Source organism: Lissotriton helveticus, chromosome 1_1 (genome assembly GCF_964261635.1).
Source record: "Lissotriton helveticus chromosome 1_1, aLisHel1.1, whole genome shotgun sequence".
Classification (NCBI taxonomy): Eukaryota; Metazoa; Chordata; class Amphibia; order Caudata; family Salamandridae; genus Lissotriton; species Lissotriton helveticus.
The window spans coordinates 1,795,828,590-1,795,854,528 of NC_136057.1; the positions used below are offsets into that span (position 1 = coordinate 1,795,828,590).

The following is a 25,939-nucleotide window of genomic DNA, read 5'->3' on the forward strand; positions in this document are numbered from 1 at the left end:
GCACCCCTAGAAATGACTGGACCATCAAGGAATGTTCCTGTTAGTAAAGCAACTGGCACAATATCTTGAATATCAGGGCAGAAGAGCACAGCTGTTAATGCCTCGTTAATCATGATTGGCAGTTGCAACCAAAAATGGCGCAAGGTCTCTTCCATGAATGGGGAACACCTTAGGTCAATCTATTCACCACTGCCGAAAATGTGCAATGTCAGCAGTTCTGTGAACAACATAATTCCGGGGTTTGCCACCGAGGGCAACAATTTTAACTTTAAAAAAATTGAAAATTGCCAACCTCAATGTCCTATTTTTAGGATATAAGCTCTCAAGTGAAGGGAAAAGCCTAGCAGCTAATTTTTTTTAGAAAAATGTGCGCTTCTCCAAACTCCCAAAACTCTGAAAAACTTACAATCCATTTCAGAATCCCTAAATTTTGGCAGAACGTACATTTTGGATTACACAGAAAAAGGGAAACCTTTTTACAACTTAATTAGACCTGATTTTTCAGTCTGACATTTGACACAGAAACACACACAAATTCTACATTCCATACAAGCTGACATGATAGGTTCCAAACACTTACAAGCACGTGTAAATACTAAGAACTTGTTGATCCGTGTAATAGCGGGTCAATCAGAATATACATACCTAACCTTCAAAGAAGGTGAAACAGTACCCATTACATGCAAATCACATTTGTATACAAACGCAGAGAAGCGATTCACATCAACTGAAAAAATACTGACAGCAGTACAGACTGCTGTAGTGAGAGAGGGAGCACTAACTCAGGGTAAAAGTATAATTGTCGTGACTCCAGTACCAACCTTAGAGGCTGTTACAGAAGGAAGTGTTCCAAACGCAAAAGCATTACATCCTCAATGGATACAATGGGCTATTTCTCTCACTGCAACAGATGTAGACTACAAATTTGATTCTACATTAAAAACACATGCATTCCTGCTGTACGAATAAGAATATCCTCTCCTGAATTAAATAATGCCTCTAGATCAGTATGAATCCATAATTTGCACTGATGGATTTGCCCAGACGGCCGTAGGAAGTAAACAGCAATACAGTGCCGCATGTGCGATTGAGAAGGGACGTATGCTGGACAGTAAGTTCCGTCCTAGCAATACGCAGACGCAGTCTCTAGGAGATTGCACACCACAGCTAGCAGAAGTAAAAGCCCTGATACTGGCGCTAAAAAAAATACAGATCAGGATTTCCCCACACTTATTATGTGTGATTCATTTTACTGTGTCCAGCCATACAATGAATATCTTCACTATTGGGGCAAGAATGGATTTAGAGATTCTAAAGGTTGCACAATAAAGCAAAAGTTGCTTTGGGAACAAGTGGCAGAGCTGAAAAAAGCCCTGCCACAGGCTCATGTTCTTCACCCATTGAGTCCTCACAGCATGTTGGCCTGCACCTTGGACGGAATTCACTGGCTGATGAAGACGCCAAGGCAACAGTGAGAACTGCTGCCGTTGCTGCAATCACTCGTTCTAGTACAAGGATAGACGGACAGATAATGATAGCTGTGAACGATACTCGCAACAACAGCTCAGCCTTGAGAAAAACATTTTCCACTCAAGTACTCCTACAAGTTAGATGCACAAAACATTCTGTATGCTCAAATTCCAGGAGTGGGGGATAGAGAAATACCAAATATGGATCGCAGATTAGGTTTAATTCTAGCTGCACACGTGGGTCTGGGATCAGTATACGCAGGTATTACTGCGACAGTTTATATTTGGACCACTGCTGCCCCTTACAATCTGATGGGGCTTATAACTACATCTTGGTGGCAGTGGATTTATTCTCTAGATTCCGGTGGGTTTGGCCTAGAGCTCGACTGATGCTCGAACTGTTATAAAGGATTTGCGAGTCTTTATAAGGACATATGCAATTGGCACATTACATTCCGACCGTGGCCCTGCTTTCAGCTCACGGGCTTACAAAGAAGCCATGGGAAGTTTGGGTGTGGTCTTGTGGAACTCCTCTCCGTATCATCCAGAGGGAAATTCGATTGTGAAGAGGAAAAACCGGGACTTAAAGCAGTCCTTAACAGCAAGGGTACTAGGCTCAGGTGGCAGTTGGGTCAATAACCTATATGGGGTCCAGAGGGCATTTAATAACATGCCAAAAAGTTCCCTAGGAGGCCGCACTCCATATGAAGTCCTATTTGGGATTAGATGTGGGTACCCAACCTTGATTGTGGCAGCACAGTGGCGGATGAAAAAGCATTTGACATCAATGATCGTTTGGCTGTTTTACAGGAACTCAATGAATTGTGGTCATTACAAAGCAACACCCAAGTAAAACGCACCGCCAATGGGGAAGTGAAAGCTGTTCTGGCAAGACCTGCCCCGGTCCTAAAGATCGAGGACCTGGCCAGAGAAAAGATTGTGACAAAAAAAGAATTTGAGTCATATTACAGAGTGCTTGTACCTGTCCGTCGAAGGAACAACAACAGTACTCCTTCCACCTCTTGGTGGCTAGAAAGAAAAGTGATTCATCTCCATTGAACTGATCAAACCACACTATGTGGTCGATACTGAACAGCGGGCCGCATGGACTCCTGGGTGGCCGCTGATCTCCTCTCGTTACCATACAAGAAGTTCAGACAGAAAGATTAATAACCTTTGAAGATTCTACTCTACGAAGTGAAGGAGTTAGCAACATTGGAATGGAACTTATTCCAGTTGAAATTGAACAGCAACAAAATACAAATGAAACACAGATCTCAATTCGGCCTAATACCGACATCTATGTGAATATGTCTAGAAATGAGTCATCTCCCAGTTCTACAAAACCTGCTGAACTACCGAAGATAGATCAAATTGTGTCTGGCTACTTAATTGATTATGAATTTTTCTCTGGATCCAAGCGAACCCGAGTCACTGCCAGCTCTTGTTTCCCACAAACAACAACTTTGCGATTTCTACCTTTTGCTGAAAAAGACTTACTTTGATTCTCCCCCCTGGCTCCAGCTCTGGATTAAAATTGGTCTACCTTTCCTAGACCTTTGGATAGTTGTAGTAACTGCCTTTTTCCTGCTCCTGAATGGAAAATATCTCCCAGAACGCTCCTCAATACAACATGTGAACTTGGTCCTGAAACCACAGAGATCATCTCATTGTGAACAAAGAGACATGTCCTTAGTGAACATTACAGAAGTTCCAGTTCCTGAAGGAATAGTTTGAGATAGGGTTGCATATGATGTATATGGCCCACTTTAACTTCTAAAAATACCACACTTGTTTAAAATTTCTTTACATTATATCACAGCCTCCAGTACTTTCTCTTATGATTAGGTCTTTTTGAAACTGTAAATACTATGGTGTCTGATTTAGCACAATCTGTTGCATTTTCCAGTAATGAATTGTATGATGATACATCTGATTTTGACACCATGTGCTGTTACCAACACTATGGACATCTTTTTTTGCAAATAGCAAGTATCCCACGTAATAAAACTTTATAAATAAATAAATAAATAAATGTTTTCACTTATCATCAATGGGAACATTGCCCAACACCAGCGAAAGGTTGTTCACAAACATTTGCACAGACGTTTGCTTATTTTTCTGAGTTTAACACTACAGACCTGACCTCTTATTATTATACGGTTGCACCAACACTTGAAAAGAAAAATATGCTCACCAACACGAAACAGATATACTCTGCTTCCATTCTTTTACAGCTGTCTTTACAGGGTCTTGACTTTTGGAGGGATGCTGTAGACAAACTATCTGTCTTGAGGTCTAAAGATTGGCAAGTTTAGGACACTGAGACCTTATTTAGAGCATGCCTCATCCCACAACAAATTATCTTCATGAACGACACTGTGCTACAGACTTGCAGTCTTGGGGTAGCCAAGATCAAGGACTGGAACACACCTTCGATCCCCTCACCTACACACTTTGAAGGGTGGCAAAATTACACACAACATAGTGAGGATACACTGAATGACATTTTACATTATGGTTTGTACAATTCGTCGGACCCCAATTGGAAGGGATGATTGGTTTGGCCTATCAACACAAATAGGTGTCAGTCAAAAATCAGGGGTACCACTGAAGGGTTTAGTATCCATGGGCCTGACCAACGCTACATACAACGAGAACATTTGTGATATCCTACAGTGTTGGTAAGGTATGCCTAGTGTGGCTGAGAATCTCAACACTGTCCCAGGTGAAACAATACTTGTCCTAAGTCTCAGATGACATGGATCTTAGTTTTTTTTTTTTAAGGTCTCTGAAAGATCATCAGAAGCGCTTCCTAGATGCTATTTATAATGAAGTATGGGAAATCTCTCAACAGGAGGCTGTGGAGAGATTACATGAAATGGACAGGGTTAACCTAGAAAAGGCTTTGGCAGTGGTCGACAACGGCATGACCAAACTGACATCCAGGATTTATTCACTGGGCAACATTGTGTCTTCTGTAATAGATATAATGGAACAGGATTAGTCTGTTCTTTAACATGGGCAATCACAATTGCGATCTATTATATTATTAGGCTGGACGCTACACTCATTGCGCTCTGGTCACGTGCTCTGGCGCTATATCAACAGTACGCCTCTGTTTTCTACATGCAATCCGACAGACAGACAGGCAACTATGGCACGCAGAGATGCAAAATATACAATGCTGCACATTGAAAACTTGGACCAATTAACTTTTACTGTGGCTGAGTCACCTTCCACAGAATGGTTAATCCATGGCCACATTACACTTCCAGTCACGACGTTCCAATTTCAATACTGTCTACAGTATCACCAGGTGGCCAGATACGAAGCGATGGGAGAGGGCTATATATATATAAATCTTGAGAATTATCATACAAATTTAGATGCAGGAATGTGGACACTGACATTTTTCTCAGCAGTTCACACTGTGGTAGTTCCTTAAGTGGGTCTCTAATTTGTCAGGATATTGTGCTTCACTGAGCATGTAATGCTTTGGTTGCAAACCTATCATTTCACTTGAAAGGATCCCCAGCTGCCGTGATTCATCCGGTGGTCAAACTACTCTCGAATGGGAGTTATTTGATGTTGAATGATCAAGGTTGTTGTGGGATGCTGCCAGGCATTGCATATCTGGTCACAGAAAGTTCCAGAGTTACTTGTAGCATGCAAGTATTGTTTCCACCGACCCACACAGTCAGGGAGGCGACGATATGGCCTTCATTGAATGTTTTCCTAATACGGTTTGATTCTCTGAGCAGACTGAAAGCCATGCTTTTATAGAAAGATGTGACCTTAACGTCAGCCAGAGAGACCTTTGATCTCCAGGTTGCAAGGTCTTCAGCTGAGGAACAGGCACTAGTCTGAACGAACTTCCCGCTCCTTTGCGGAGAAATGGTACATCGTATTGTTAACATGTCTGATACGAGTGAGTTAGTGCACCTATTTAAGAGCATAGGTTCTGGACTATTGAGCACCTTTTAGACAATCTTCAAAGTTATTCCATCATTTATACATTCCGTATTTGGAAGCGTTTTTGGAGGGCCTCCTCTGGTCCTGCTCCTTGTAGTGGGTATCCTGGTTTTAATTTCTTGCTATGCAATAGATGTCCCAGACTCCAAAAGAGGTTGCGCCGCCGGACGTGGACATACTACTGGACCCCTTAATGGCCCACGTATTACAGTGTCCACAGCGTATTCCTATGTTGATGTCGGCATTCATAGAGCGACCACAGGATGCTTCAGCTCCTGTTTGGAATGAACACTGGCACTGCAACAGACTCACAGGTGTGGAGTGCTTCCTCAATGGGTCCTGTGGGAGGCAGAGAAGATCGGCCCCTGGGTCTAGTACAGAAATAAAGTATTGGGGTATCCCTTTCTTAGGACGATTCCCCTCACCCACCCGAGTGTGACATGCTTCATCATAGGGGATCTCCTTGCACTACAAATCTAATTGTAGTGCAGGCTACAACCCCCTCTCTGAGAGGGTGGAGCTAAGGGATGTTTTAGTTAAGATAGTGAGGTGCACTAAACTTTTAGAAGAGCAGGGTATAGGGAGGGGGTAGTGAAAAAGTGAAAGTGACTAAAACAAGCTCTACGATATGCTAAAAAAATGTAATGGTGCATTCATAGGCTAGGATTAAAAGAAAAGTAACTATGACTGAGGGGAATTCAATCTGCCAAAAATGATGAAAAGGTCGACATGTTTCAGCCTAGTGCTTCCCGTAGGGATGCATTGGCTTTCATCGGGACCAAAAAGAAGTGCAGAAAGTGAGGTGCCAATACCCACTTGTATAACTTTAAAACAGTGGAGTGATATATCACTCAGACGTAGAATGTACTGGTCAGCAAACTCCCTAGAAAGAGAAACAAAATGAGTGCGTTTCAACAACAACAAAACACACAACCCCTAGTATGCATGATTCTAGTTACTGTGCATGTAATAATCTAATTTAGTGTTCGCATAATATAAGGCACCTACCCGAGTTGTCGGGTGAATGCGTAGATACCTGTAACCTCGGTTTAACAGACTCAAGGCGGCATCCAATACCTACAGGAAAATATAAAGTTGGTGATAGAATATGACTATAAATTATAGTCCAGAGAACCCACACTGAGTATACAGTTGATTTAGCATGTGACAAACACACAGGAAAAAGTGAAGATAAAAGGCCTGCTGTACTATTCAAATCAGGAGCAGAAAATAAGTAAAGTATGTCTCTCTTTTATTAGTAAACATAAGCTCTCAGCCATGTTTAAAACAGGCAGGTGTGGCTCAAACTTCAACTAACTGTGCTTATTATGCCAATGAAGAACGCGGGGCATAAATATCATCAATCAAGCTCAAACAGTAATCACAGCCAAAATATGTTGCTATAATAACCAGAGATAGTGCACTGGAAACATACGCGGCTTCATTAGTTTTAACCCAGAAATGGACCGTGCCGGTGTCCTCCACTTGAAATGCCGAATATACCAAAAACACATAGAGACCACAACAGCAACATCCAACAAAGCCGAGGTGTGATCTAGGTGCCAAAACCAAGTAAAGGGAGAGAAAATATATGCTCATACCTCCTTAAAGTAAAGACGCGGTCCCAACTTGGCCCCGTCCCCGGTCATTAAACAGTGTAGGAAGCTGCAGTTTAACTTCCGTGTGCACATGAGGAACACACTCCATGGAATGTACCATGTCATGGAAGGCATATCTTCAATGATAGGCATATCTTATAATTAGTTTATCTAACGGCCTTCGGATCCGGAGTGGGTGTTATGATCCCCAATGTACCCCAATATAGGCCTAGGTTACCTTAGGACCTTTTCCCTACATTTGTCCTGCCTTGTTCTACATAGGTGCTTTGGCGCAGACCTTTTGCCTAGTTAGGTGCCGAATAAATGTTGTGTGGTTTTCTTAAAAAACTAGCCTCATTTATTATGCATGAGGATTCTTAGTGTCACAGTAGGATTACCATTGTCTGTATAATAACTCTGTACAAAAGTCATCGCTATCGTCATCCTTGGATGACAAGGGGGAGGAGGAATAATGAGGGGTATAGTTCCAGCATTAGCTGTGATTATGGAGCATTCTAATATGTAATCATTAGTTAATATGTCGAATGAGCACATAATGAATGCCATGTTGTGCATTGATGAACTGCCATGCTGTTTTTGAAAACGGATCAATAAAATCTGTTAAAAAAAAAAATCCTTGGACAACAAGCCTGCAGTACCATGACACATCTAGGTAGAGCCCCTGTGGGTACCTTTAGATCTATAAGTACCACATCTTCACTGAGCAAATCAGAGGAGAAGCTTCCATGCTGACACCAGACGCTGAAGTCCCTGCACGTAGACACTCAGTATGCTGTGGTCTGACATCCCTTGCGGGGTGTCCAACTCGAGACCAAGACGGGGTCCTTCATTCTCTCCCATCAGGTAATGGGGTTGGCTCTTCCCTAGGGAGATTCTTGACTTCACACCTACATACATGCTAGGTACACTTAGATACACTTAGTTAGGGTTAGTATCTTAGGAGTACGCATAATTATTGCCATGTATCTATATGCCTCCATAAATGCACTGTTTTAGCACCATGGTAGAATTCTACCTTTTATTTATTCTATTGGTGATTGTAATCGTATATATCTGTTTCTGTCTAATGGTTGTTGCTGCACACGTATTTTATACTAGAATGACGCTGGTTCAATAAATACTTATTAAAAACATCCCTATGGTTTATTCTGTGTATCTCTCCGAGACCAAGTGAGCATGAGTGAGTGACTGAGCAAAAAGTAGTGCACTGTTTCCACGAACACCGCGGGGTCAGGGTTGTCATGTTCAATAGTTGCCAGAAACTATTCACTCCTTGGTAAGGGTGGGGGGCTTATAGTGGCACTGTGATCCAACTGGTCTACAGGCTAATATTACCTTTGGGGGTGTCTGGAATCAGTCTGGACACCAGTCCCTTAGTTTATGTTGTCTAAACGCAGAGATCCTATATAGATTCATAGGAACTACACGACACTCAGACACAGTTAAGTGGAACTGTTAGCATTTCTCTCTTCTTTATTCTATATTGCCTGTGATTTATTGACATTTTGTTTTGATACCACTCTATTGAAGCGTGGGAGGATTCCAAATTGGGACACCTGAATACAACGGTTTTAGCACTAGCATTGAAGGTGAACTACTATAGGGTGTTGTGTTCCTAGTTGCAGGCCTCTGACTGGCAACAGGGCATTTGGGCGGAGCAGGCCAGGAGGAGCACTCCTGCTAGGCCTCATCTAGGGTGAGAGATCTGTCTCTCATTATCACTATCTGGCTTACGTCCGTCCATCTCTAAATACCCTCCCTATTCACTGAACAGTGCATATGCTAAAGGGCTACCACACTGGGCTGTAACTTCCTAGATATATTAATCAAATTATCCTACATCGTTCCAGTGAGCAAGGCAGCCCATAGAGTTTTAAGTGTAGATTTTGAATGTGCAATCTCCTTCAAATAAATAAAGTAAATAGACAACATAAAATACGTACAATAAGGATATACAAATCATTCATGGCCCGTCCCCTACCAACATGAGGGGGCGGGCCGGGCAGGAGGATGGAGGTGGGGAGGAGTGAACTTACCTTAATGCTGCTGCCGCCGCCATCTCCAGTGCATCAGCTCTTCCTGTTTCTGACTCTGGGGCTGGGCACAGGCTCCCAGCCTGCCTTGTGGCCAATCCTGAAGCTGTTGCTGCATGAGAGCAGCTGCAGGATTGGTCTGAGCGTAGGCAATTTGATCTCGCAAGCAGACTGGGAGCCTGAGTCTGCTCTCTCCAGCCACAGCCACGTAGCTGAGGCTGGAGAGAGCTTCACTGCGCATGAGGGGTTTGGCCGGCCTGAGGCGGCGGGCCAAGCACCTCATATGCAGTGAAGGGAGTGCCCACCACACCCTCACCAGCAGCATCAGCCCCTGAACACCCTACCTATGAGTCGTCAGAGTCCTGAGGGCGCATCCAGGGGATTAAAATAAAACGATAATAAAACAAGTTTAAAACCTGTTTTATTATTGTTTTATGTATGCGGGTTGCGGGGGGTGGCTGATACAAATACAATCCTTTCAAGACCTCTAATATTGGGGTGAAGAGGAGAATTGGCTCCATTTGGGGCTGGGCCTCCCGGTTGATTTCAGGAAGACACTCTCCCAAGCAGTTAGAGGCACTGAAGCCTAAGAATAACCAGCTCATCCTTCTGGTGGCTAGACTCCTGGAACCCTTGGGGATGGAGAACAGTAATCCTCAAGGGCAGTACCAGGAGAAACCTGGTGGTAGTGACATTCAGTGGCCTTATAAGGCAGCAAGGAACATGAGGTGGGGCACCAACAGTATTCAACAGACTATGAGAGTCCTTCTAGAAGACTACATACCCTTTGAAACATATACCCTCCACGAGAGGCTTTAGTACTCAGGGAAAATGGTGTTAACGCCCCCTAGAAAATGAACCTGACACCGGGTCCCCCACAAAAGTAGAGGAAGGTACAGATGATGACAAGGTTACATTGGCTGGTGAGCCTGCTGTGGGGGTAGCAGACCCTGATGACTGCACCATCCTGTAGGAGGGAGGTATTGTGAAGCTAACATATCAGACATTTTCAACCTCACGCAGATCAAGCACATCTACCACCATAGAACATCAGAATGGAATCCAGCCAGTGAAGCCCTTAAAAAAGTAAGACCATCCTTGGACAACGAGGCTAGAGTATGGTTAAGGGCAGAGTTTCCCAGACCCCCTTTGGATGGCAAAGAGACACGTGCGCCAAAGATTGATACCACTAAGTGCACCTTCTTCTCTAACTATATGAAAGACCTCAAAAAGGGGATTGATCATTTGTGGAGGGCCTCTCATGTTAAACTCCTGGATGAGTTGCCAGGAAAAGCCACATTTTTGGGCACTCCTATGCCCACCAAGGTAGTGTTTGGTTGGGCTCAGAGGGCAGTGTTATGCTGGGTAATGCCAACTGTGCACTGTTTTTGGAGGAACCCAGATACCCACTCATCAAAATGTGGTCCCAAATCAGGTGCTCTAGCCATGTCTAAGGGGGATCCATCTTTCAAAAGAATCCATTTGGAAACCTACAGGAAGATTGTTGCACCCTTCTCAAATCTTGACAAAGCTCAAGCCTCTACAAAACATATCTTACCGGAGAAGGTTTTCTTTTGGGCGAAAAGAGGCATGGACCACTTCTTTGGCCATTCCTTTAACCAAAACCCCCACAGAGGGCAGAACAAAAGAAACAATGAATGGTATGGTACTCATCTACCGAGAACCTCCTTCCCTTCAAGAGGATACTCAAGATGCAGAGGTGGCAGAGGATCTTTATTTATTTATTTATTTATATGATTTTTAATGCGCAGCTAATACCCGAGGGTGTCTAGGCGCAGAAGATACTCTAGGATACGATGATCAGCGCACAAACTTATTGGTTGAAGAGCCAGGTCTTCAAGGCCCTACGGAAACAGATGAGAGTGGGGGCAATTTTGATGCTAGGAGGGAGGGAATTCCACAATCTAGGGGTTGCTTTCAGGGGAGGAGCCAATGCCCCAGGTGGGCTCTCCAGTAAGGATTATTCTTTTTTCCCTCTAGAGCTAGTGAGGCATTTGAGGTGGTTCAAGAATAAGTGGGTGGAGGGGTAAATTAAAGAAGGACCCATGGGTTCTGAGAACAGTGCAGGATTTCCATGTAGAGTTTTATGGAACCCCAGTCCAGAACTCTTGCCCTTAAACTCGAAGACTTAGTTTCAGAGCACAAGGTAAACCTTATAGACAAGGAGGTATTTTGAAATGGAGATCAAAGTTGCAAGTTAAAGGTCAGTACTACACCCACAAGATTTCCTAATATTTTCCTGGTTAGGAAAAAGGACAAAGCGTTCTGACCAGTGATAGTCTGAAGGAATTAAACGAGTTGTTGGTTTATCACCACTTCAAGATGGAGGACCTCCGTCTTTTGGGAGATGTATGCCTTGTGGATGACTGTCTGGTCAGGCTCGACCTGAAGGATGCTTACCTGTCGGACCCCATTGTTCCTCCACACAAGAGATTTCTTTAGTTCTGGTGGAGGGGCACATGTAGATGTTTCAGGCACTACCATTCAGGCTGTCCTCAGTCTACTGGTGCTTTACCAAACTACTGCAACCAGTGGCAGAATACTTGAGAACGAGGGTAATTAACTGATTATATACCTTGAGAATAGCAAAACCTGTCTTCCAACTCGAACATGAACATTGCTTTAACACAAGATCTGGGGTTTGTGATCAACCAAGAGGAACTGGACATGTATCTGAGCCAGATAGTGTAATTCCTGGGATTTGTCTTATTTTTATGACTTTTTATTGATTTAAATGAATCAAGGGAAAGTAAATTCATGACACAAAATATATCATACAATGCGAGCTAATTGAGAACATCTTCTGGGTGTATTCTTTCTACTGAAATCTGAACATTCAATACAATACGCCCATTCCCTGTTTCATAACCAATAAATTGTCATCTCATCTTCAAACTATACCTGAATGGATTGGAGTGTACATATCTATTTCGCAAAAGTGACAATGCTCAACAGTACATTCTCAGTCTAGTACACAAACTTCTTTAAATATACCGGCTCTTAAAGTGACAAAGCAGTAACATTCCAAAAACTCAAAAACCTTAACAGCACTAATAACAATTCATGTATGACTTTACAGTGACAGTGCTTTATAGTACAACTCGTTATGTGATCAAAGATTCCCATTTCGGGAGCTCAACATTCAAAGAAAGTGCCAGTTTTAGAATCTACCCTGCTGCTAACAAGCCCCGTTTTACCCTTCTCTAAGTTCTGAGAAAGATTGATTAAATGTTGCTTAATACCAGGTTTCTGGCTGAGCAGCACTAATAACAGTTAATTTATACTCTTTAATTGACAGTGCTTATACAGTAGGAGGCCTTATGGAATCCTAAACTCGCCTTTTGGGAGCACTGCTTCAAAACAGTCCCAGTGCTCAGTTTTTATAAAATTTGGCGTGCATACAGCCCGATTTTTCCATTTTCCAAAACATGAAGATGATCGATTGAGTTCAGCATAGTACTGCCAGCCTTCCCATTGACTGATCTTTTGTATGTTTGCAACCCACTCCTTCACGCTGGAGGCACCAGGAGATTTCCAGGAGGTAGTGATCAAGGAGCTGGTTGATAGCAAGGCCATAACTACAAAGTACTTAGTTCCTCCTGCTCTGGACTCCCTGAATCTACTACACCAAGGAGGGCCACTTTTGGGGAGGGGGTCAGTTGTCTTCCTTGTTGTGATCCCTACTTTCTGAAATACGCCCCTCCAGAATGTCTCTAGAATGTTACAAGCCCAGAACATATATAGCCAATCCCCTTCAAGGTTACACTTGGGGTTCTTTTTGAGCAAAATTGAACACATTTTATTCATAGTTCTCTGAGTGAGGTACAACATCCATCCATTAAAAATTGCCTTGCGTTGGAAATTGGCCCCTATAAAAGTCGAATATCTGAGATCAAAGTAGCTTTCCTATTGTGCTTCTCTTTACTGAATTCCTGTATATTTTCCTATTTTGATCTAATCATCTCTAAAATTGCTTCTGAACTCTGGTAGAGCTCTTTATACCAATAGCTCAGAGTTAAATTAGCATTCTCTTCTCCAAACAATTGTCTAATAGACTCCTAGAAGATTTTGCGAAATACTGCTTATTTGGACCTACTTTAAAAAATGAGCACTCACATGAAGTTCTTTTGCAAAAAAAAAGAGATTTTAGGGCGTTTTAAAGCTAGGATCTTCATAAAAATCTCCTACTTTTATGATTGATAAATCCGCCTTGTTAGACCTGGCACCATTGGCGTGAGTCTCCCTTCCATTTTTCGCTCTTGCTTTATGTGTTTTTCTGGTAATAGATGCTTTGGGCACTGTGCCTCTGCTGTCCAGTGCCACAGTGCAAGTGCTCTCTACTGTAAATTGATGTATCGATTAGTGGTTCCATGATTGGATGTTTTGGTTTACTGTCAGACCCTAGTACAGTGCACTGAGTGTGCCCAGGGCATGTGATCCAAATGCTGCTAGTTGGCTTGCAGCACTGGTTGTGCCACCCACAGAAGCAGCCTTGTAAATTGTGTCTAAGGTCTGCCATTGCAGAATCTGCGTGCAATCTGGTACTGTCATGCTGACTGGGCAAGTGCACCCAATTGCCAGTCCCTAAACCTTCCCTTGTCTTCATATTAGTCACCCCTATGGTAGGCCCATGGGCAGGGTGTATTGTAAGTATACGGTAGGACAAGCCCTGATGTGTGTGGCATGTCCCAATAGTGAATTACAGCCATTTTCGTTTTTCACTATTGCATGGCTACCTGTTCTCCATAGGCCAAAATGGGCTGTTAGAATTGTTACATTCTATAATCCTAACAGACTCAGAGAACATGGTAGAAATTCGAGTTTAGTATGCCTGGACTCATAATAATAAAATACATCTTTTAGTAAAGTTTATTTTAATATTCTGTGTTTGCAAATACCACTTTTAGAAAGTAGGTATTTGCTTGCCTAACCATTCGAGCCCGCCTCTGCTAGGTTGTGTATTCCTTGTCGGGGTTTGTGTGTGACAGGACTGTGGAATTCCAGGTGACAGGCTGGGGCTGCCCGGTGGTGAATAGGGAGATCTGCATCTAGATGGGAGGGAGGAGTTGCACCTGGGACCTGAATAGGGCTGGGCCTTTCCTATACAATGCTGGCTCCACCCCCTGTGGTGTGTCTGATGTCTCTGCCCTGCACACTGAAAGAAGAGAAGGAAGACTGTCAACAAAGTGCTGCTGGACTGTACTTGCCTTCCACAAAGCTGGCTCCACCTCCTGTGGGGCGTCTGATGTTCCTGCCCTGCATGGTGAAAGGAAAGGAGCAGTATGGTAAACAGAGTGCTCAGGAACTGGGTTGGACTGGGCACAGGCCCCTTAGAGAACAAAGTATTTTGGGGTATATGTATTGGGACCCTGAGCCCATGAAACTAGATCACTCCTGGAACTGACAAGACGAAACCTCTGCTGAGGAGAAGGAACCTGAAGAAACTGAGGAGAGACTATTCCCAAGCTGAAGTGCTGCTTGGGGGATTGGCCTGCAGTGGTTGCCTGACTGCTAAAGAGAGGAGAAAGGACTTTACCTTTAATTTTCAACTTGTGCAAAGATTTCCAAGGGCTTGGAAGAGAGCTTAACCCCTGACCGAAGTCCCAGGACCAGTGGACTTCACCAGCCTTTATGAATTGCTGCTGTTCCAGTGGCTACAGAGGCAGGGAGCTGTGACTGACTCTCACGACCGGCCTGGTGTCCTGTAGGCACCGCATTGAGCAACGTCCGCCTCGAGCAACGCAAGCTCTGCGCTCACCGACTCCGTCTCGACGCCGTCAATGAGCCGTAGCCCGCACCGCTACTGGAAGGACACCGCAACGTGCAACGCCTCACTTCACCAAATCGAACTGGTCTGACCGACGAGGTCACTGCTGCTGATTTCGAGTCCTGTGACCACACCAGAGTTGGGCACCGCCTCGCAAGCTTTGCGACGCACCGCCCGACTCGCACCGCTGTCCGGACTGATCGACGCCAGCTCCCGAACTCCGGCTCTGTCGCCGCACCGTAAAGCTGGAAGCACCGCAACGAGCAACGTCCGCTTCGAACAACGCAAGCTCTGAGCTCACCGACTCCATCAACGAGTCGTAGCCTGCACTGCGACTGGAAGGACACCGTGACCTGCAACACTTTCTTTTTCTACAACGCGACGATCACCGGAACCGGCTTGTACATCGTGTCGGCCGCCCCAAGTAAAAGGTACTGTGACCGAGTCTGTCGACCATTTGAGTGGGCCCGTACCAATGCGGTCATCTGGATTTGTTAGACTCTGTGTTCTTTTCAGCAACGCTGTAGCCGGACAAGGCTACCGACTCGCACAGAACCTTGAACTAAGCTTTTTAAACCTTAACTCTTGAAATTTGATAGTACTGTGGATTCTTTTTGTCGTTTATTGGTCTTGTGGTAACTCTATATAAAGTATAACTTATTTTTTATATAAAACCTGTGTGGTGTCCAAATTATAGTGTACTCACTGGGTTACTGTATGTGGTCACAACTGCTTAACTTACATCGCCTCTGAAATAAGCCTTGACTGCTCGCGCCACGCCACCTAGAGGGTGAGCAGGTGTTATTTTGGGAGAGTAATTCCCTTGCCCTGACTAGAAGAGAGGGACCCTGCTTGTCACAAGTACCTACCTGTGCCAACCAGAGACCCCCAATTCTAACACGCCCTTTTAATAATCATGTCATCAGTCACACTTGTTGAAAAATATCGGCAGTACTGCAGTGTGTGAGCTTGACCACAGAAATTCTATATATAGTAAGACATTTTTGTCTTATAATCCAAATGAAATTTAGAGTCCTATATGTTACTTTATTGGGAGTTTGAGGGATTTTAATACACCATTAGAGGTAGTGTACATCGAAATTCTTCAACATGAGTAGAAGAATAAAATGACCATTTTTGGACATCCGAGTTGAAAAACAACACAGCTGTAAAATAAAATATGGTATATAGTAATTCTGAAAATCTGGAAGTTCCAAGCCACCTTCACTCTTGGTAATTTGTAAGACTTTTGGCTATACTCGTGGGTGTTTGTGAATCTAGGCAAAAGATGTAATAGCCTGCTCCAGTTTTTTTTTTAGAAAGAAAGCCGCTAATTGACAGGGGTTGATGGGAAGAAATAAACAGATATCTTTTGAAGCCTACTCTATCATTTTCCTTCAAAACAGGAGATGCATTAAGCACTAAACACAATGTCGAAGTCTCATTCATTTTATAGCCCCCCCCCCGTCACCAAGCACAAGCACAAGGGCAAAGCCCTCTCAATGTTGAGGACTGTGTAAAAAAGAGTGTTTTCATCAGCGTACAAATTTATTCTGGACACGGATGAAAAAGGTGATTTAATACTTGTATTCTGAGAAATATGATGTGCTCTGGGTTCAATAAATAGGGCAAATAATAATGGTGAGAGAGGGCCGCCATGTTGAGTACCATGATTCAGAACAATCTGCCCTGTTGGAGGGTTTTTAATAACTCACTGTGCTGTGACCCCATGGTACAATGCTTAGATCGATTTAGTAAGTTGGGGTGGAAACTGAAACTTGCCTAGAATTTGAAATAAGTACCTCGAGATTACAAGATTGAAAGCCTTCTCGGCATCTAACAAAATAATTACATCCAGGATGGAATCCGCTGTCACCAAATTGCTGTGAGACCTACGGGTGACACACGTGCCTAATAAATACCAAATACAAATCAAATACAAAATAAACTCAGTCATAAAAAATAACTGTTGGAATATAGGTTCCACTCACTAATAAGACCATTCTGATCCCCTGCTATAAGTAGAGGGGTGACCTTATTGATCCGATCAGGTGAACTGTTGGTATAGATCTTCTATTCAGAATTTAAAAGTGTTTTGGGACTATAAGATTTCGGGTCCATTGCCTACTTCCTTGGCTTTAAACAGTTCATCAGGACGCCTCTCCAAAGAGAGTCCGGAACCAATCCTCCCCGTAACTAATGATTAAAAAGATTAGTCGGCTGTCCGATTAGAGAGGGAGCAGAGGTTTTATAATTCTGAGCCAAACACGTCCTTACCGAGGTCTTTATAATTTGGGATATATTAAGGTTTCCTGGTTCTCCTTCCCAGATGTTGAATTTGTTATAAAGGAGGCAGCTTCATCCTTCAAGCAGGTAAATCTGAATCTTTCAGAAAGTTGTCAATGTGCAGCTCCAGCCGTAGGTTCTCTGCTTGTTCATCTAAAATACAAATTAGTGAAATAATCACAAAAAACTTGTCCTGCCTCTTTTTTCTAGCCTGACATACCTGTATGCTTAATGAGACTCCCCTGATGGTACACTTAAAAGCATCACAGACCGCTGGTATTTCGGTTGCCATCTCATTAGTGGTGAAATAACTCACTATTTTCTTCCTCCAACAAAAAAGTTTTGTCAATGACCTACCTATTCATCTTAATTGGTAAGGGAATAGCATATCTAAGCTCAACCACCTAATGCTCCATTAGGCCACTGGCATGATGCAAGATATCAATAATAGAAAGAGAGGGGGATCACAGAGAGATATGAATTCTTGACGCAGAATGATACCGCTTCAAGTAGCAAGAGTATGACCGACTTAGAGTATATTCATGCAGGATGGGGATTCTTTCACTATTGCCAGGAGAGCTACGACAAATCCCAGATCCATTTTGTATCCACCTTTCAAAGAAAAACCAAAGCTGTGTGTGGTTAAATGTCTGAAGGCTGATGAGAATATGACAGCACAGACAAGACTGCAGGGTGAGAGGCAACTCCTGATTGCCCTGAAGAAACCTTTCAAGGTGGTTTCTTCTCCATCCAGTGCCACATGGATTAGATAGGGCATGAGACACGTGTAGATGTTTCATGTTTTGGAGCATATTCAGCGTGAGGTGCTATGGCATCCAGAGCAGCCGTAGTGGGAGGGAGACTGGAAGATATTAGGAACGCTGCTGATTGGTAGACTATTGAGAAATTGTGTTTCAAGCTCATTTCCGAGGCAGTGTCCATGGTAATAAGTAGGCATTGAGCATGGGTAATATTTTCCCCATGTCCTGATATTGAATGTAAACTTTCCTAGCTATCTGGAAGGAGTTTAATTTCTATTAAGGACACGAAGGCGAGGATTATGCCATCCAAAAATCTTTATAGAGAAAGGTTTCTCCCTCCCAGGAATCATGGTATTAAGAGTACGTTCTTCCTGTTAAAGTGATTAGACTTGTATTATCCTTGATTAAAATGTTATCTCTAAAATCAGATGTTACTATTATACTTTGTGATTATGCTGCAGGTAAAGTTATTTATGACTTCGGGTGAATTATTACATAATAATAGAGGCTTACTGAAAGAAGTGAATAACAGGTTTGCAGTGCCTTATTAGGATCAGATCAGAAGCATGACTAGTGAGATGAGAGGTTTGAATCTCCGTGCAAGAGGGAAGAGGAAGATAAGGAGCAGGGGCAAAGCACCATTGGTGCAGCAGGTGAAGTGACACCATGGCCACTTAGCTCTAACAATTGTTGTTTTTTACTAACACATCAACAGTCAATGGGGCCATTTACCTTGCTGGCGCAAGGGCCCATGGCATCTTTGTTACGCCTCTGACAAGGCATAGACAGACAGAGGTCAATATACTAGACTGATTACTGAGACATGTGCACTATATGGATATTTTGTTGCAATGTTGATTTCTTATTAATTTTGAGGAAATGAACAATTTTTTTTACTTATTTTTTATTACAATCTGGCACAGACATTACAATACACGTGAAAAGCTAAATACATTGTAATACAGCGGTCTCCAAGAATACCCATATGCTCCGCTCAGTAAATGTACCTTTTTAATAGTTTTTTTTAAATAAAGGCAAATGACTGCTATATAAAATAAAGTGAACAAAGACATGCATCATCATCACATTCCTGTTCTTATTACTAGCGTTGACACTTTCCTTTTCCATAGCTAGGAAAGTTTACACTCCTTTTTTAAAAAACTCTGTCCAGACTTTACTTCTCTATTTAACGATGCAGACCGATCCAAAATGGCAGGAAGATCACCAGCATGCAGCGTTAAAGCCAAAGCGCGCAGGTGCGTCCGTCTCCCGCCAAAAGCTGGTCAACATTAGCAAAGCAGTCATGCCAAAAGAAAAGGAAAGAGAAGATAAACTCTGCAGCCTCGTCCCCGCCAGCGAGCCGGATACGATCTCTGCATACGAGCAGCCATCTTGGGAAGGAGCCGTGGCCAGAGCAAGTCGCCTCTTAGAGCAAAATCAATTATAAGGTACATTGAAAAACCTTGTAGAAAATGTTAAAACCCACTTTTAAATTAAGAATTTGCAGGTTTGTATTACATTGTAACCTAAAGATGTTTTTGTAAAGTACTGAAACGGTTGCGTTTTTTTTGGAAACATACTAAAATGTCGTTGATATATCGACTGCTCTCAACAACGGAAGATTTGTATACAGTGCTTTGTTCGGTGCTCGGTTCTCCACTCCCGCTGCCAGTCCAGGCTCTCTTTCAAGGTGGCGGTGGCGCCTGCGCGACCGAGACGTCACCCAGAGGATTCCTATGTATGTACAGTCGCGATGGAGCTGTCTGGAGAGCCTAGTGCGGAGCCTGCAGATCTCGAGACTATGGAGGGGACTACCGAATTGGTGAGGGGCAGGGGATTAACGATGGAATGTTAAAGTGTGGTGCTCGAGCTGTCATTTGTTTGGTTGGGGTGGTTATAGGGTGCTGAGGGACAGTTCTCGAGTGAGAGGGAAGTACTTGAGTTAGAATGAAGGCAGCTAGGTTATAGGCAGGGATCGGTTTGAGAGGACGTTACCGCATTGCAATTAGGCACAGTTGAACGATATGGGCAGGGGTGGAAGAATGAAAGCCATGAAGTGCAGAGCTCTCAAGTATCCCAGGTCTATGCCTGAGTAGTCAATCCATTCCAGATTTTTTAATTTTTTGCATTATGGGACTTTTAGTCCTTTGTATCCCATGTCAAAAAGGAAGATCATCCTGGAGTCATTCTGGACTTACAGTCAGGCTATTCCCGCAATTATCTGGGGAAGTCATCTCAAGCCATCCTGAAGTATGCCTGTAGGACAAAAAATGTAAATGTGATGACGAACCTAGACTCATCACAAAAACTACAGTAGGATGGTGTTCTGATGATTTCTACTGGCAGGGAGTGATTACCTTTTACAACTCCACGAATACTAATTGACAACTTCAGGATAAGGGAGAATTACTCCAGGATGGGTTCTAGCTAATTTAAGATGACTGTCAATTATTCCAGGATGATCCTATAACCGCTCCAGGATGGAAGTGGATTACTCTGGAATGATCCCATGACAATTTCTGTTTGAGTGTGGATTATTCCTGGATGATCCTATGACAGCTTCAAGATGGCTATTGATTACATCAGAATGGCCCCATTATATTTTCAGAATGAGTGTGGATTACTCTAGGATGACGTGGTGAAAGGGAGGCATGTTTTTGTCATTGATATTTGGATTTAAGCGGGGACTCCAAGACAAGTTCATTTTCACGGTCTGATGCGTCATTTTTAGTTGTGGATTTTTGATGAAGGACACTAGCCATCCCTGCTAAAAGGGCCAGGTTTTCAAGTTTCTGAAAATTCATCCGCGAACTTGCATCACCAGGCTGAGAAGTTGTGCTTTCAGCATGAGCTTTGTTACCAACTCTTAGATAATCCAGTCCACTCTGCTTGGCTTTTTTGTCCTTGCCTCTTTTCTCTGCAATTTCTTCCTCTTGTAGTTCGCGTAACACCCTCTTAAGTCTACCAGCGCTTATTGCCACAGTCCATTAACATCTGCTTTTTCTCCAGTGCCCTTTGAAGTAACACCTGTTTTAGACCCTCTGTTGTGCCAGAATAGCTTGCAATTATCTCTTGAAAAATATCCTGAATCATTAGACATTGTTTCTTCACTAAAAAAAAGCAAGAGAAAAAAAATATATTTACATATAAACTTCAAAACAGAAAAGAACACATTGACCACTTGCAATATATCTTCACGCTCTAGCCATAATATATAAATAAAGAGGTATTGATAATAAAGGACAAATGTACAATCTATCCATAACCAAGCAAGTAAGTTTTCCTTAACCCCTTCGACGCTCATGACGAGCTGGGCTCGTCATGAGGTAGCCTCCTCGCACGCTCATGACGAGCCCAGCTCGTCATGAAACATGCGTTTTTAAAAATCTCAGCACCCGAGCAGAATTCCGCTAGCGCGCATGCGGTTAATAGACAGTACACATTGTAAGCCTGAACTTGAACCTCCTGAAAATAGTTTATCCAAAAATAGCTGCCTTATAGTAGTGCCACAAGCTAAACGTTTCAGTCGTTTTCATAAGTGTTACATTTGTCTCTGGAGAGCAATCCAAGGCATATGTGGGGACATGCATGTACATTTTTACTGTCCATTATTGGATTAATTAATCACAAATGTAGGTTTTACTGAAACAGGTTGGTAATTTGTACCGTTATCCTGCAGTTGCAAACTTATTATAAAGGTTTACTTATTGTGCTTACCAGATGATTGGAACAGAATCATAGCTTTAAAATCTCTCTCTTCGGTGATTGGCCAACCAGCTTCATCTACAAAGAACTTCCCCGGGATTGTCCAAAAGCAGGAAGTCACCATCTTTTCGAACACACACAGAATGATCGCAAGTGAAAAACAGGACGTTGAATGAAGCCATGATTATGTCCTGCTAGATATAAAAATCAGGAATTAGTTTGTGTGTGGTTTAAGTTTCAGAGGTAAAATACAAAGCATATCAAACTGATTAACAGATTTAAATTGGAGAAAAGCACCCCAAAAAGTACACTGACCTGGTGTAATTTCTATCTAATATGCCTAGATTGTGGACTACAAAGAAGTGTTTGGGCATGCACTGAAAGCCATTGAGGAAATTACCTAATATCAACTTTCTTTTTGGAGAGCCAGAGTGTATGCTTAGGTCTTGCTGCTCAGGACAAATAGTAATAGCAAAGTAGAGGCATTATGAGAGAAATAGAAGAACACCTGAGAGATCTGCACTGGCTCCCGGTCAACAAGAGAATCACCTTCCGGCTCCTCACCCACGCGCACAAAGCCCTACACGACCAAGGCCCAAGCTACCTCAACAACCGGATCAACTTCTACACTCCCAAGCGCCTCCTCAGATCAACCAACCACGCCCTCGCCGCCGTCCCCCGCATCCGAAGAGCGACAACAGGAGGAAGATCCTTCTCCTACCTGGCCGCCAAGACCTGGAACTCACTTCCGACCAATCTGCGCCTGACCCAAGACCACCTCTCCTTCAGGAAGAAGCTCAAGACCTGGCTGTTCGAGCAGTAGCGGCACCCCCCCCCCCTCCCAGCGCCTTGAGACCCTACGGGTGAGTAGTGCGCTCTACAAATGACCTGATTGATTGATTGATTGAAGAACTATCAATAAGTGAACTTTCACACTGGGGTTTGTGACGGAAATCAAGTTACCTATCCCCGCAGATGCATAAAGATTCAGATGCCTGCTACCCTCTGCCCACCGGCACCCCCAACATGAAAGGACAAGCGTTAAAAATGCAATAGGTTTCACCTTTTATTAAGCTAAAGATATTAGCTTTGCTAGTAGTATTGTATGTTAATTGTGCAATATGTAATGGCTTTATAAATGAAACAAAAGGCATTACAATGGCAAATACATAAAGCAAAAACATTGGCATAGCCAATAGGTCTCCCCTCTGGGACCTTATAAGTGTTTTGCCAGAGGTGTTTGGTAAGAGATGCAATTTAACATAAAGGGATCCCATACCTCGTTGACACATGCAGTACAAACGAGAAGAAGGCGAGAGAGAAAGAAGGAGCGAGAGAGAGAAAGAGAGAGAAGGCAAAAGAGAGAGAGAAGGCGAAAGAGAGAGAGAGAAGGAGAGAGAAGGCAAAAGAGAGAGAGAAGGAGAGAGAAGGCAAAAGAGAGAGAGAAGGAGAGAGAAGGCAAGAGAGAGAAGGCAAAAGAGAGAGAGAAGGAGAGAGAAGGCAAAAGAGAGAGAGAAGGCGAAAGAGAGAGAGAAGGAGAGAGAAGGCAAAAGAGAGAGAGAAGGAGAGAGAAGGCAAAAGAGAGAGAGAAGGAGAGAGAAGGCAAAAGAGAGAGAGAAGGAGAGAGAAGGCAAAAGAGAGAGAGAAGGAGAGAGAGAAGGCAAAAGAGAGAGAGAAGGCAAAAGAGAGAGAGAAGGAGAGAGAAGGCAAAAGAGAGAGAGAAGGAGAGAGAAGGCAAAAGAGAGAGAGAAGGAGAGAGAAGGCAAAAGAGAGAGAGAAGGAGAGAGAGAGAGAAGGAGAGAGAAGGCAAAAGAGAGAGAAGGCAAAAGAGAGAGAAGGCAAAAGAGAAGGCAAAAGAGAGAGAAGGCGAGAGAAGGCAAAAGAGAGAGAAGGCGAGAGAAGGCAAAAGAGAGAGAGAAGGCAAAAGAAGGCAAAAGAGAGAGAGAAGGCAAAAGAGAGAGAGAAGGAGAGAGAAGGCAAAAGAGAGAGAGAAAAGGCAAGAGAAGGCAAAAGAGAGAGAGAAGGCAAAAGAGAGAGAGAAAAGGCAAGAGAAGGCAAAAGAGAGAGAGAAGGCAAAAGAGAGAGAAGGCGAAAGAGAGAGAGAAGGCAAAAGAGAGAGAAGGCAAAAGAGAGAGAGAAGGAGAGAGAAGGCAAAAGAGAGAGAGAAGGAGAGAGAAGGCAAAAGAGAGAGAGAAGGAGAGAGAAGGCAAAAGAGAGAGAGAAGGAGAGAGAAGGCAAAAGAGAGAGAGAAGGAGAGAGAAGGCAAAAGAGAGAGAGAAGGAGAGAGAAGGCAAAAGAGAGAGAGAAGGAGAGAGAAGGCAAAAGAGAGAGAGAAGGAGAGAGAGAGAAGGAGAGAGAAGGCAAAAGAGAGAGAAGGCAAAAGAGAGAGAAGGCGAGAGAAGGCAAAAGAGAGAGAAGGCGAGAGAAGGCAAAAGAGAGAGAGAAGGCAAAAGAGAGAGAGAAGGAGAGAGAAGGCAAAAGAGAGAGAAAAGGCAAGAGAAGGCAAAAGAGAGAGAGAAGGCAAAAGAGAGAGAGAAGGAGAGAGAAGGCAAAAGAGAGAGAGAAAAGGCAAGAGAAGGCAAAAGAGAGAGAGAAGGCGAGAGAGAGAGAAAGCAAAAGAGAGAGAAGGCGAGATAGAGAGAAAGCAAAAGAGAGAGAGAAGGCGAGAGAAGGCGAGAGAAGGCGAGAGAAGGCGAGAGAGAGAGAAAGCAAAAGAGAGAGAGAAGGAGAGAGAAGGCGAGAGAGAGAGAAAGCAAAAGAGAGAGGAGAGAGAAAGAGAAGGCGAGAGAGAGAGAAAGCAAAAGAGGAGAGAGAGAGAGAAGGCGAGAGAGAGAGAGAAGGCGAGAGAGAGAGAGAAGGCGAGAGAGAGAGAGAAGGCGAGAGAGAGAGAGAAGGCGAGAGAAAGAGAGAAGGCGAGAGAAAGAGAGAAGGCGAGAGAAAGAGAGAAGGCGAGAGAGAGAGAGAAGGCGAGAGAGAGACAAAGAGAAGGCGAGAGAGAGAGAGAAAGAGAGAAAATAGGAAATATTAATGTGATTTATCTCAGGGCTCGATCCCTCAGTACTTTAGCAGTAGGTCAGGTTGTAACTGGATAATATATGGCTGGGATCGATAGTGGCAGATGTAACAAGACCGGCTTCATTTTTACAGAGATCTTAGCGGTCAAAGTAAATAAGCGCAAACAGGGAATACGTAATTGGCCCTGTCTCAATAATATATACAAACGAGTTAAAAACATTGCATGCACATGGAACGAAACCAGAATGATAGCCTTTTTTGCGAAAGTAGATATTGCAAGATGCTGGAATGCGTCGGACTACGTTTCCTAAATAGGGCGTAAACCTCAATCGCCACAGGCAACCAGGCCTTTCAATTACACATATAGCAAACAAAATAAAGAACCAGCATTACAACAGCTAAGTTATTTGAAGCATGTATCCTTATGCTTTGAAACGCATCCATGAAAACTGCCGGTGTTTTAGAAGATGTGCTGCTCTGCACACTACACAGCTTGGGGAACGTGACCAGGATTCAACAATAGAGCACACATTCATTTAGTAATGAAGGCTCACTACAAGTTGCAAGGACACAAGTAATGATCAACAATATTCACATAAATAAATGTGTTTAGCCTTCTTTGATTGACAACTTTTCAGTAGATCGAAAACTGTTCCATTTGGTCGAGAATCGAATACACGCAGGTGCACTTGGAACCAACATGGGACCTACAATATCCGGGCAGTAATTTATCTTTCCTTACGGCGAAGAACTTGCTGTAAAACACATTTTTTAGGCTTTTTGCAATTTTCCACAACTTACACAGGCACGCACTACGTCACACATACACAAAAATACACATGCTCAAACACAAAAGGTGCATATTAAACAAGCAGGCAGGCTGATACAGACAAACATCAAACACACATAATACACACACATTGCAACGCAGGTATTCATTATAACACGTACGAAGCACACACATGCAGGGAGCTGCGTCTGAATTTGCCCCCTTAATGAAAACTCGTGCTTTCCGAAAAATGAGGAAGCTGGTCTGGGACGGAAATTGAGCAGCTGGGACCGAGAGCGGATGATCGATGCTGCTCTTTTATAACAGCTGCAGCACTTACCTGAGTATACGCTGGAATCGACGAAGGAAGTGGAGTTGGAAAAATAAAGAGACCGATGCCAATCCACCTCTCCCTTTAATGGCCATTGCACTCACGGCTATGTTCGTTCTTGCCGCAGAACAATGACGTCACTTCCGGCGCTCCCGGATGTGCGTAGGCTTTTGCTAGAGGAAGAAAAG

At 43.4% G+C, this 25,939-nt stretch overlaps 1 long non-coding RNA gene across 4 annotated transcripts; it reads right to left on the bottom strand.

Moving 5' to 3' along the window:
• Positions 1 to 16,191: 16,191 nt before the first annotated feature.
• Positions 16,192 to 25,912, bottom strand: LOC144752884 (uncharacterized). Of its 4 annotated transcripts, none has more exons than XR_013594138.1 (4): positions 25,761 to 25,912; positions 21,649 to 21,827; positions 19,692 to 21,041; positions 16,192 to 19,634 (listed from the first exon to the last, which is right to left on the bottom strand). It is a non-coding gene; the product is annotated as an uncharacterized LOC144752884 (long non-coding RNA). The 4 variants fall into 4 exon arrangements; XR_013594136.1 differs by having other exon boundaries at positions 21,649 to 21,830; positions 25,761 to 25,891; XR_013594137.1 differs by having other exon boundaries at positions 16,198 to 21,041; positions 25,761 to 25,882.
• Positions 25,913 to 25,939: the final 27 nt, after the last annotated feature.